We start from the raw sequence: 13,534 nt of genomic DNA, 5'->3' as shown, positions 1-13,534 counted from the left end.
TTCAAAAGTGTTTGCTCACAATTAAACAGAGCAGCAACTACATGTGAACCTTTTGCAACTTAGAACTTGTCCAAAAACTGCTCAAACATTTTTACCTATTTGAACAGCCAAAACACCTTATATCAAATTATCTGAATGAGCAAAATATAAGAGGAAAGAATTTGAACATTTGAGCAACACCGTTCAATTCCAAAATTTGTGCAGGCCAAATACGAAAAGAATGAAACAAAACCCCATGAAATAAATAAAAAACAAGTTTTGCTGCTTTTCCAGTTCACTATCACAGGCTCAGAAGCCTTGACCATGTCCTAAATGTGTCCTCGGTTGTTGATGTGGTCTGACGTAGAGTGTTGGCAGATTATAGAGAGGTTTCCAGACTGTGCATTGGGCTTCCAGGAGTCGGAGAAAGGATAGTTTTGGCTATATCTTTGTGCTGATGGAACCCTTTGTTGTCGCTTGCATTGTTGTTTGTTCTGATTAGGGGATAAAACTTTAGGCAGTGGGGAAGGAGATGTGTTCTTATAGTAGGTTCAGCTCCTAGGGTCTGTGTCATCCGATTGAGAGGGATGGCTGGCTCTGAAGCTCAATACGGAACTCTGGGGTGGCTCATGAAAATGTGAAGGAGCTGCGAGACTCTGGTGTCTACCAGGACCATCTACGGGGGACATGAGATTACCGGAAAACAGTAAACCACACGGATTCAAAGAAAACGCAATCAAAACCAAATGGGAAATAAGAGAGTCAATAAATTCAAACCATTTAAATTTTTGGTTTAAAGAGTATTTTTGAATACTAATGCTTACCAAGGCTTGCAATGTACCCCTGATGTAATAAAAACTGATTTTTGTTTCAATTATAGTTTTACATGCACTCTTACTATTTTAATGATGGACTTTATATTTTCAGATTGACAAACCGGGCCTGGGACAAAATCTATACATTCAAAACATTAAAAAAAATAGCAAAACACTAAAAGACTAAAAGACACGTTTAATGTCATCTTCATACATAAAAAAATAAAATTAAAATTAAAATCAAATCAAACTTGGGATGTGAGGTATGAAATCAAAGAAAGAAGAAAACCTCATTGAGTACCTGTGTGTTTGGTCTGTTAGAGACTCCCTCACCACCAGAACCTGCCCCCTTTTTCGCTCCATTTCAGAAATGAGTGCGATTTTCACTGCTGTGAGTCTTCCATCTTCTCCAGCTAATCCTCAGTGATCTCCTCCTTCTGAGTGCCAGGACCTCGCTGTCATCCAGGAACTTCAGGCGACTTGTGGGAGGTGTAGGGGAAATCAGCTGTGGTTTTATAGGAGGTGAGAATAAGCAAATACATCACCCAGTTGCATCATTTCAAAAAGAGTTCAAAATGCTGTTTTCAGAGCCTACCTGCCCCCAGAGAAGAGAGCCAAAGACAAGGAAAGGACACACCACAGCCACTGTGCTCAACAGAGAAGACCTACACAGCCTAAAAAGGCTTCCCTCCAAACTGACACGATTAGGAACTAAAAAAACAAAACAATGTTAGGATTCCGAACCAATTGTTGTAACTGACACAGGCTTATAGAAGATTACAATGTGACGTACCTGGATAACAAAGGACCCCAATACTATAGAGCAGAAGATCATGTTATCTGAAGATGCCCTCGAAAACATTTCTCTCGCCGTGGATCTTACATAGCGTTAATCTCATTAAAAAGCTGCAGCATCACAAATGTGTTAAAGACAATGGTGTAGTGCTCTGAAGGAGGAGCGGAAGGGGGTTTTCCCTGCCCGTCAATGTAAAAGATCTGCTCCCCGGGGGAAAAAAAATGAAATAAATAAGTAAAAGCTGGTGTACCCCTACTGGTGTTTAAAATCGGGGTTTTCCCCAAACATTTTCTCAGCCATCCCCTTTTGGGGTTTAAAAATTTTTACATAAATTGTCTTGTTTACTTGAAAAGTCAGTTTTTTCCTATTCATAAACTAACTGGGGCGGCCCCCCGGGTTTTAAAGCGCAGATCCCAAAACCCTGCGGTTAAACCGAATCCCACACTTATCCGAATCATGTATCGGGGTTTTTCCACATCTAGAATGGCTATTTCACATGAACAGTGAATTAAATTTTTCTGCATGGCTTAGGATTACAGCTTTTTGGGAAAATTTTTGATGTCAAATTTAATATTTTTGGAAATTTTTTTTTTGTAGCTGATTTTAAAGGCATTTTTCACCCAAAAAAAAAATCTGTCTCATTCTATCCCAAATTGTTCCCAAACCGTTTAATTTCGTTATTTTCGAACACCAAAAAAGATATTTTTAGAAAGTTTTTTTAACCCAAAAAATTGTGGGCCCCATTACTTCCATAGATTTTATTTTTTTTTCCAAATAAAGAAGTTTATTTTTTGGGGAACTACCCTTAAAATAAATCAAGTATTTTATTTGAAAAAAGTTCAGTCCAGGGTTTCTTTCCCCTGGATTTTAGAAATCAAAAAATAAAAACTTTTTAAAAACAAAATAATTTTTATTATATTTTGTGTAATCTTTTTACAAAAAAGGGAAATCCGAAAATTTCTGTTGTAAAATCAAAAGTACAGTTAAATAAAAATTAAATTTTTTCCTTTTAAGAAAATTTTATTTACAAAAAGTTTCAAACTAATATTTTTTTTAAATTAACACTTTCAAACATTTTAAACTTTAAATATTTAAAAGTTTTATTTGGAAAATCCGCTAAAACCGTGAAACCCCGCCCCGAAAGTTGGGAAATATGCGAATTGTAAATAAGTGAACCCGTGAAAAATTATGCCGTGGTTCATCAAATTCCCAAAACAACCCACTCAGTATTTTTGGGTGGTGCTTCCGGGCAAAAAACCCCGTGAAGTGGGTTTGCTGATAACGCGTCCCAGGATGTTTTCTCATGGTGCGGGAAAAAAGGGGCTTGTTACGGCCATACGGTTTGCGCAACAGTAAAGCATCAGTGGGAGGCTCTGTCGCCAGTGCTAGCGACGCAAATGTGTCCATAATTAAATTCACCCACAGCATCTGTACAGCTTTGAGAGGGGAGTCCTATGCGAAGAGTTAGAAAAAGCAAAAAGTTTAATAGAAAGAATGAGGATGGCATAGAGGACAGGAAAAGAGGAAGCAGAAGTCTGACCTGTGTGATACAAGCTCCCTGTAAACGCCACAATGACAGCCACCACATTGACCGTCAGCCTGAAACTGGAGGAACTTTGAGATACTGTCATAGACGTTCCTCCCCACTTCACTGCCTTCACAATGCTGCTGAAGTTATCGTCTGTCAGGATAATGTCTGATGCCTCTTTGGCCACATCTGTACCATCAATGCCCTAAAAACAGATCATGACACATCACTGTCAAATTTCATTAACTTTCCAAATACATTCATGCTAATGTTTGGAATATTGCATTAAAATACGTGATGGAAACATTAAAGGCACAGTAACATTTACAGGTAGTCAGCAAATTTCAGTGTGTGACTTGCCATACTTTGTGATTAATTGTGAAATTTACTAGCAATCCATTAATCATATTTGTTTCAAAGTAAATCCTATGGGTGGATGCCAGGCTTGTTCAGATTGCAGCTGGACTTGGGGATAAGTGACATTAAAAAGGTGAGTCATACACTACATTATGGGCCCTATCATACACCTGGCGCAATGCCTACATTATGGGCCCTATCATACACCTGGCGCAATGCGGTGCAAGGTGTTGCGCAAGTGTTTTTGATAGTTTCAGCTTGACACACTTCTCATTTTCCCGACCTGCACCACGTTCTTTAAATAGCAAATGAATTTGCACCCATTTGTGCGCCCATGGGCATGCTGGTCTAAAAAAGAGGTGTGTTCAGGCCATTGTTGGCGTGTTGCTATTTTGAGGAACTGAAAATAGACTTCGCCATAGACCAACTCAAACTTGGTCTAAAGTCTGGCGCAATATTTTTTCTTTAGTATTTAAAGGTGCTGTATGTAAGATTTTGACTCTATTAAAGCATAAAAAATACCATATATGTTTGCAGATATTTAAGAAACATGCTAAGTTAATATACGTTTCTGAAAAACAAATGCTACAGCAGTTATTCTCCTTTGCAAATGTGGCTAAGGGCGCTTGTTTGTCTCCGAAATGTCTGTTATGTTCATGGTTTGTGACCCGCCATTAGGTCCAGTTTACCAATTGTATTTGGCCCCCCGGGTTGCCAGGTGTAAACAGGTATGTAATTTGGTCATCGTGTCTTCAAGTGCACTCGTTCCTGTTTTTGTTCCGCAATCTGGCAACCTATTGTGCGTCAAGTCTGAGGGAGTAAACTACAAGACATTACAAATCCCCAAAAACACTGTACCTTCTACCTTCACAGTACATCCCTCATAGTGGATGTACAAGCAAGTTTTTCAAAAATTTTAAAAAGTCCTCCTACCATTGTCAAATCCAACATCAGCTTTTTTAGCGCGCAGGGCCATCATTGGTTCCCGTCTCCAGTGCACACAGCACTACTTGTCTCTGTTCTAATATGGTGCTATCAATTATACCTTAAAGAGACAGCAAAACACTTTTATTTGCAGTCAGATTGTATTAGTCCCACCACAACATTTTAACAACAGTCCTGTTTTGAAAGTCATTACCTTTGACGACCAATGTATGCTTACTCGGGCTGGGAGAAGATCTCGCAAGTACACAAACGAAACAGCAGTTTGGGCCAGATCTTGTCTTGCGAGCCGCTCTTTGCTCAATCTGAAAATATGATGAGGCCTTTAATATCAACCTTTCATTTGAATGAACACTGATCCATTTTTTATTTTGACCACCTCAACCTTCTCCAAGTTCTATATAGCGCTCAGTATTCGTCGTTTGAACATACTCTTTGCCTTCAACATCACAAACAGGAAGTCATATCGCCTATATGGAGAATGCCACACATTGGTTGCAATAGCTCGAGCGGTGCCGTGGTTAATGTTACCCGCCCTGTGACCATGCGCACAGTGAGCCTGCTCCTTTACGCCTGACTGCACTTCTGAATGCTGGCATCTGATAGCAGGGGACCCCTGTGGTGATTATACCACCAGGGTTAAGTGTCAACAAACCATGCTGAGCTAATAGTAATGAGCATTTCAGCTGTCTTTGCTTTGTTTTCACTGTCAAATGCATTTTTCCCATATAAAGGTTGATGGAATAGGAGTGAATTAATGGTCAAGTGAGCAGTTATCCTCTGGCCGACCGAACAGATCCTCAATGCCACCAACACAAGTGCAATGTAAGTCTGCCAGTCAGGATATCCCGCCTCATTATCGACCAATCAGGCTCCCCATCCGAACCAGGAAGTCCCTGTAAGCGAGGGCAGATGGTCCTCAAACCCATCAGACGGCGCCATGGCCTCAATCACCTTTTTCACCATGTCATCCCGATCATGGCCTGAAGACTTTAGCTTCGCCCACTGGCTGTCAGGACTGACAGCACCTGGGCAAATATTAACATATTATGAAGAGCTTTATCAACTTTTTGGAAGTTAATGAGACAAAATATGTTTAGTCTCACATTTATATTTAAATTTTGAACCATGCAGATTTCACATTCAGTTCCAAGTTTTCCCTGTGAATATGGCACGTAGTGACCAACCAGAAAGGTGCTTGGTTTGAAAAGTGAACCTTCTGTAAGACTGGTGCTTTGTGGCATCACTATATTATTGAGAGTGAACCAAAACAAAGAGCTTCTTTGTCAGTGAAATTGTACTAATGTAACAGAATCTTTAGTGTTTTCAAATCATTCAATGGTCTATGTACCCAGGAAAACTGGACTAAAATATTGATGACTCAACCTATGAACTATAAAGATTTCTGAGAGCTGCTCCATTGGACGAGAACATCGCTTCACCCACCAAATAAATAACAAAAACCCGCTTGTATTATTATCTAGCAAATAGCAAATCACCTGCAATATTCAATGCTACTTTACTTCCTCAGGAGGATTTCTGATGCTCCTTTGCTTGAACATACGGTAACTTCCAATCTCGATTTTTTAGGACTGTGCTCATGGATTTCCTGACTGGAGTTGAAAGTGTACGACTTTGTAAATTTTTTTCCTCAGGATTATTCATTGCGATGGCTGGGTAATCTTTTCGTAATCCAGTGGTAAACCCTAGGCAGAGAAAAAAAAAAAGAACACATTCAGTTTTGTTCCCAAATGACGGGGCAGACCGCCCCTCTTTCCAACTCAGCAGGCTAGCGACAGAAAAAAGGGTTTAACATCAAAAATCATGAAACGAAGTCTAGCCTAACAAAAAAGTAAGCAAAAAAAATTACATTGCATTAAATAATGACTAAAAAAGTTTAAATACAGTGTGGTCCAAAAGTCTGAAACCACATTGATTTATCTTTAAATAAATGATAATATATTAATTAATAATATCACTTTAAATAAATCTTCAAAACAAACATGCATCTTGAAATAATGACAAATTCTGACATAAATTGAAGAAATTATAATATATATATTTGATCTATTATATTTGATCTATAAAAATATATTAACTCTTTCACTTAAATTTCTATCTGAGTTCTATGTAACAAAAATTATCTTGTGGGTCACAGTTTTTTTTTGAATCCTCTGTATATTTAAAAGTACACATTAAGGCAAAATAGAGTTTGTTACCATTATTTTTTGAAGTATACCTTCACAGAGTAAACACTGATTCCCTGTGACCGAGAAGATTCATGATGTTGCCAGGAATCAGATGCAGGTTCTGGAACCTTAGGGGGGGGGGGGGTTGTAGTGTCTGGTCTCCAATATTCACCTGAACCACTGTCATTCCTTTCACATGGTTAGGGGTGCATGTTTTATTTATCAGAGCAAATTGCCGTGGCATTCCACTCGTCTCGCAAGCGTCCCGATGCCTATGCCCAGGGTGTTGTCTTCATCATTTCTACCAGGGAATGACCAGATGATTGTACTACATAATGATTAACAAAACTTTGGTATTTACCATTTTGCGATGAAATCTTCTTCGGCAAAGGACAGATCACATAACTTTCACATAATAGCCAAATGAAATAGTGCCAGTCAAGCGATACCCTTCAGGCACGGCAACACCAGCACGTGACGCCAAAATGGATGAGGAACGTTACAAGAACTGGATGTAGATAGTAGTGCTCCTTAATCTCAGGAATCCCTGAATCCAGAACGTAGAAAAAATAGAGGGGGAACAAAAGGGGGACGAGTGTCCATCCACAAAAAGAGCAACCAGAAGAATGAGGACCGTGATGGCTTGACGCTGAAGATCCTATGAAAAAAAACACACACATTAACATACATAGCCATTTAAAAAAGTCTTACCTTGAGTATTTGAATAGCTAAGGAAAAAAACAATGAAGTGGACCAAAAAGAAAAAGTTCTGCACACTGTAAAATGTTTATTTATTTTTTTTATTTTTTTACCTGCTTTCCCGATTTGTACCGCTAGTTTGGTAAGCTTCCCTTGAAGTACCGATTTCTCTTTCTTTGGAATCTTGTTTTTTTTTGGCTCTTCTTCTGTTTCAATCATCACTGTCAGTGAGGGGCTCCATCTCCATGCTGTGGCCTCCATCCTTCTCTGAATACAGATGAAACCAGTTGATGTTAACAATTTTTTTACTTAAATGTACTTATAATCTGCTTATTAAATGTTGTCCTGTACAAATGTTATGCTACCTGCATGTATCAAACTATTATTAAACCTCCAAAAAAATGTTGCAAAGCAGAATTTAAAGTCCGTATTGCCCAAAATAACACCAGAATGCAATTACACTACTGTTTTAAAGGTTTGGGGTCAATAAGACTAATGTTTTCAAAAGAAGTCTGCTTATGCTCACCGTCACCAAGACATGGCATTCATTTGAATCAAAATAAGAAGAGATAATACGTGTGAAATAATTATTACCAATTTTAAATAACTGTTTTCTATTTAATACATTTTAAAATAACTATTTCTGTGATGGAAAGTTGAATTTTTAGTAAGGCAATTACTCACAGTCTTCAATGTCCCATGATCCCAGAACAGTATATATATATATATCTAATATACATATATAATATATATATATATAAAACTGTTGATACTTTTTTCCAGAAAATTTTTGTTAATGTCACTTTCAAAACAATGGGCACCACAACCTTGTGTAACGCTTGTGGTATGTCCAAACAAAAAATTGTGCTAAAATGGCGACACCTCCAAGCTCTGACTATCTTATTTATGTGTGAAGTGTTTGTTTTCAGAAGAAATAAAACTTGTTTAAAAAACAAGCCATGTGCCAGAGAAAAAAAAAAAAGGGAAATGTTTCTGTAGATTTACAGCATGTGTCTGCCTGTATGTGCTTATATGTGGACCAAGAGGAAAAAGGCAGAGCTGTAGCGCCTAATCTTCATTACTTCTAATCAGCCATGAAAAGAGTGAAGAGCACAGTTTAGCTACTAGATTCAACCATATGTTCACAGGACATTCTCTCCACCAATACATAAAGAAATAAAAACAGCACAATGCGTGTCCGAAGAGATCAGCTACCTGACTGAACTATGTCACTGACTTGCAACTTTCATGTATGTCCTGCAGTGGTTTCTCAACAGTATTTGTCATACACAAAGTAACAAAACAATAAATTTAATAATCACATACTGAAATGTGTTAATATAATAATGAACTACATAGGGCGCATCAATTTACAAAATTAATAATATAACAAGGTTGAATAGGAAATAAGCATCAAATTTGGTTCAAAATGCCTCCTTAAATTTAATGGTTCTTGCAAAAAAAATTAATGTGGCAAACACAAACCATGTATCTTAAGTGCACATGAACCCGGAAGCAGTGTGGTTCATATTTTGTATGCATAGTTTGTTAACATGTTTTCTGACAATGATAGTATTATGAAATTGGCTCAAGGAAGCAATGCCCAATTATATGTTTACTGCATATAAAAAACATTTTTACAAAAAAAATTGCATCTAGCATTTTTTTAAGGGGTCATATGATGGCTGATAAAAATAACATTAAGTTTGTGTATTTGGTGTAATGAATGTGTTTATGCGGTTTAGGTTAAAAAACAATTTTTTTTTTTTCCACATACTGTACAATAGTCGTTTCTCCGCTGATGCTCCGCTTTCTGAAATGCTCGTTTTTTCCCAAGGCTCATCTCTCTGAAAGCGAGGTGGGTGCTGTGATTGAGCAGCTAATCCAGCATGTGTTGTGATTGGCGAGATACCTCAAGCGTGTGACGGAAATGTTACAACTCTTAACATATTGTGATGCCTTGGCCGACGGAGCTGATGAGACAAAAACATAAAACCATTATAAACGTGATATAAACATGATTGTCTAGTGATTGTGTTTTTCTTTTTGAAAACCCAAAAACAAAAGTAGTTCCTTCCCTCAACGAAACAGCATCCACACACACCTTGAGTGAGCCAGAGGCGGAGGCCAGAGTGAGCAGCGGCCCGGCCAGGTGAACAGAGGCGGGTGGATTAGCGAAATGGTCGCGGCAGGCGAAGTTCTCTGAAGGGCGTGCAGCAGTCTTTACAGCAACCACGTATGATGATCGGGCTGGACTCCAGCTTCATCCACAGTGAAAGCCGATTCGGCGATCCACAGTGCAAAGTTGATGTATTTCCTCAGCGACCAGCGCGGATCAGCTCAAGGCATTATGAAGCGGAATATCGTCCTCTTTTGGAAGGCCAAACAAAGTAGTTTCGGCTTTCACAGTGAAACACACAGTGTCTATATCGACATGGCGGCAGCAACAACAATACTACACGAGAATAAAGGTGCGCCTTCTTTCTACTGCCGGGTGAACATCTGGGTGGCGTTATGCAAATCTTCCCTCATACTGATGAAAATATGTGGGGGAGTGGTTGAAACCAGCCGTTTCAAGGGGTCCCCCGTGGGCGAGTGTTAACTTTATAAAGATATCTTCTTGGATTTGAGACTTCAGTCTTCTCAACTTCACAGATCTTCTTTATTCACCAAAGCTTGTAAACACTCCAAGAGAAAAAAATTTTTAAATCGCATCATATGACCCCTTTAACCATGACAACAGACATGTGACCCATTTTACAAATCATGCCCCCCAGGTGAGAATCACTGATCTAAAGGAAACGCTATGAACACGATTACGCAATATTGCGAATACAACTTTCTTTTTATCTGTTGACACATCGGGCTTTTGGGTGTTGAAAAGTGACTGCTCAATCGATATCTGTGATATTCTAAGACACTGAGCAGTTGGAAATGATGTGACTCTTGCGTAATCCGTGCTTTAGTATGTTTTTAAAAAATGACGTTTCTAGTCCCGGGCCGAAAAGCAGTGCATTTTCCAAATAGGTAGCATAGTTTACTCATTTGAGTGAAAACCCAAACTTGGTGTGAACGAATGGAGCTTAAGGAAATTATTTTGAAAATGCGCGTTACAGAAACCATCAAAGGAACATACTTTTCTTGTGTTTCTTTCATTCTTCGGCTTCTTCCTCTCTAGTTCTTTCGTTTTCTCTGCTTGCTTTCCTCTTTTCCCCCCCTCACTTCTCCTCTTTTTCCTCTCCCTCTCTTCTTTTTTCTCCTCATCGGCATTCACATCATCATCTCCGCGTCCGAGGAAGTGAAGATATGCCCCGTCTGAGGTTCACCCCCACGCTGTGACCGAGCATTTTTCCAGAACCCTCCATCCATGCGTGCCCTGAGCAAACAGGGCAAAAATGGGCATGTAACCAGGACGGATAGAACTATGGCAATGGCAAAACTGGTTTAGTAGGTCTTGACCTTTAGATTGCTACTATTTATTGTCACTTTTTTAAAAAAGCAGAGGCAAACCTGAACAGAAGCAGGGGGTCCGTTGATCCACAGTTTTTTGACATGGTCCGACTCTGCCAGTGAGGGAGCTCTCGTTCAATTTTTAGATCGTTGCTTTTGGATTTAGTACAACCATCAGCGGAAGGAGGTCACCTGCAAGCACAAAACAAGGACAGATGGGCATTGTCTGACAGGTACACATAGGCAGAGGTTTGCATAAGCAAGCCAAACGAGGAGGTTTTCAATTGAGCACAGCAAATGGCCAACTAAAAAAACAAAAAACAGGCTTACTGGAATAAAAACCCTATTCTATGTGCTTTAGCTTATTTTTAAAAAGAGCAGTTAAGCAAGATAAAGATAAATTTTGGTTATTTTATCTACATACCAGCTATTTTCCATACCGCAACAGTCATATCCATGACTCGTCCAAGCTCACAAAAAGGAAAAATACCAATGAAAGAACTAAAAAAGCCTTGAATCTTTAATCTAGCATATTCACATGCAGAATTAAAAAAGGGTGTGTTGTGTTCATTAATGTTACACAAGACTCAAATACTTTCTACCTTAAAACGTCTTGTTTATTTGCTTACTTGAAGCTTATTTGTTTATTTGCTTATAATTAATGCAAAAAAGTGGAAAGTAATCTACCACAACTTTTTTTTCTTCAGTGTAGATTTTTTTTTGTCCTTTATTTGAAACTTGACAGATTATGGTCCCCATAACTGTCCACACTCTACTGGCAAGAGCTGCATAACCATTCTAAACATTTCAATTTAACAAGCATATGAGTTTTAAAGAACATGGCAATCACTAACTCTTAATGTTTTTTAATATTCAAAAGCTTCTAAGGGAGACCATATTTTACCAGATTTACTTTACTGTGCAATGTCCTCCAACCACAATCTCGGCCACAGGAATCTGACTGAACTTGAACCGTCGCGGAGGCACAGGCTGAACTTCGGCCTCTTGTTCAATGCCGGCTCTGAAGTTCCACGGAATTGCTTTTCCTTGCTCCAGAGTCATTACAGGCGTTGTGACGAAAGAACCATCACAAATTACAGACAAGTGGCGGATGGCAGCACCCTCAATCCCTCCGGACCTCTGCCTCACCTCTCGGCCTCAACTCAATCCCCATCCGTCCCTACCATACAGTCTGCACCAATGAGACATAGGCCTTCGTAAGTAGCTGCTACAGCAACTTGTGTGTAGAAGTCCTTATATGTATATCTAATACACTTCCTGTCAAAAATTTTGGGGCGGAGTAAGATTCTTTGTTTTTTATTAATAGGAGTGTACATTTATTAGATACTATGTCATTCAGCTTAAGGAATGCCTTTATTGAACAACAGTTGAAAGTAAAGACAGTTATGATACCACACTTTATTTTCTATGTTCAAAGAATTGCTGCTGTTCTTTATACACTTGTCGATTCATCAAAGATTCTGAAAAAAAAAAACTAACAACAGTTGTCCACAACAAATATTAGCAGCAAAAACTGTTTTCAACATTGGATAATCAACTTATGACAATGTTGTCTTGCAGCAGCAGATCCGCAGATTTAAAAATGATATATATCATGGGACATTGAATACTGGCAGTACTGGCATGCTGAAAATTAAGCTGTAACACGCCCATGAAATAAGTTACATTGGGAAAAATTACGTTACTGCCACAAAAACAGCTTCTTGAATTTGTAATATATATTGTAACAATAGTATTTGCTTTTACTGTATTTTTGCTCAAATAAAGAAGGATTACTTGTTTTTTTAACCTTCCTTTCAAAACATTAAACAAATCTTTCCAAACCCCAACACTTGAAATATATGTCCTAAAAAAATGGGGGGCTAATAGGATATTGAGGTGCATAGCGGCATTTACAAGCAGGTGCACATTTAGTGAAGAAACGTGAAGGACTTGTGCACTTGCAAACACAAAATAACATGATTTGCAGGATTTTACTGCTAAATGCACAGCAGTGCTCAGGTAAAAGTATTTTTATTTTTTTTTCCCCTAAAAACAGAGGCCCTGCAGTGAGCTGAATACATAATAGCACTACGTCACCTTCAGGATATGTTACAAATTCATTGTTATTCAACAGGAACCAAAGAGCAAAAGAAACAGAGGTATATTTATTCATAGTGAGCTAAAATCCCTACGATACTCACATTCTCTCTCTGCATTAGGAGGGTTTATAGAAGGAAAGGCCTAAGGATATTATGGCTGCTACTTCCAAAATAATTAGAGTCACATCCTGCAATGCTTCCCACACTAGCTGAAGGAATGTTTTTGGCTTTTTGGAGGGTATTAAAATGGCTTTCCAAAATTCTTCTCTTTTCTTCTCGAAATGTCATCAGAAATGACCACTTAACCCTAAACAGAGAGAAAGAGCAGAATAAACATTAAGATATTTGGTACAGAAAAACAAATAGCAAGTAACACATTGAACATTACTCCAATAACCTGTTTTATTTAAAAATATTTTTTTTTCAGTGTATCGCATTACCACTACAGAAAATATTAAGGTATTATTTGCTACAAAATTATTAAGATTGAAGCAAATAACCAAAACACATATAATACTTTGGCCTTTTTACCCATATCAAATAAAGCTTCTGGTTGTAAAAATATTATATCATTTTTATTACACCATATAAAAAATACAGATATACCACTACAGTCAAGATATCTAACAGCACAATCTAACACCTCTGGATTGTACAAAGATTTCTTGCGTGGGTTG

At 38.3% G+C, this 13,534-nt stretch overlaps 1 protein-coding gene across 1 annotated transcript in view; it reads left to right on the top strand.

Moving 5' to 3' along the window:
• LOC109075406 (NACHT, LRR and PYD domains-containing protein 3-like) overlaps window positions 1–13,534 on the top strand; it is a 441,226-nt gene that overhangs the window by 308,892 nt on the left and 118,800 nt on the right. The window lies entirely within an intron of this gene.

Source organism: Cyprinus carpio, chromosome B9, assembly GCF_018340385.1.
Source record: "Cyprinus carpio isolate SPL01 chromosome B9, ASM1834038v1, whole genome shotgun sequence".
In the NCBI taxonomy this organism is placed as follows: domain Eukaryota; kingdom Metazoa; phylum Chordata; class Actinopteri; order Cypriniformes; family Cyprinidae; genus Cyprinus; species Cyprinus carpio.
This window is presented reverse-complemented; position numbering and strand designations above follow the sequence as displayed.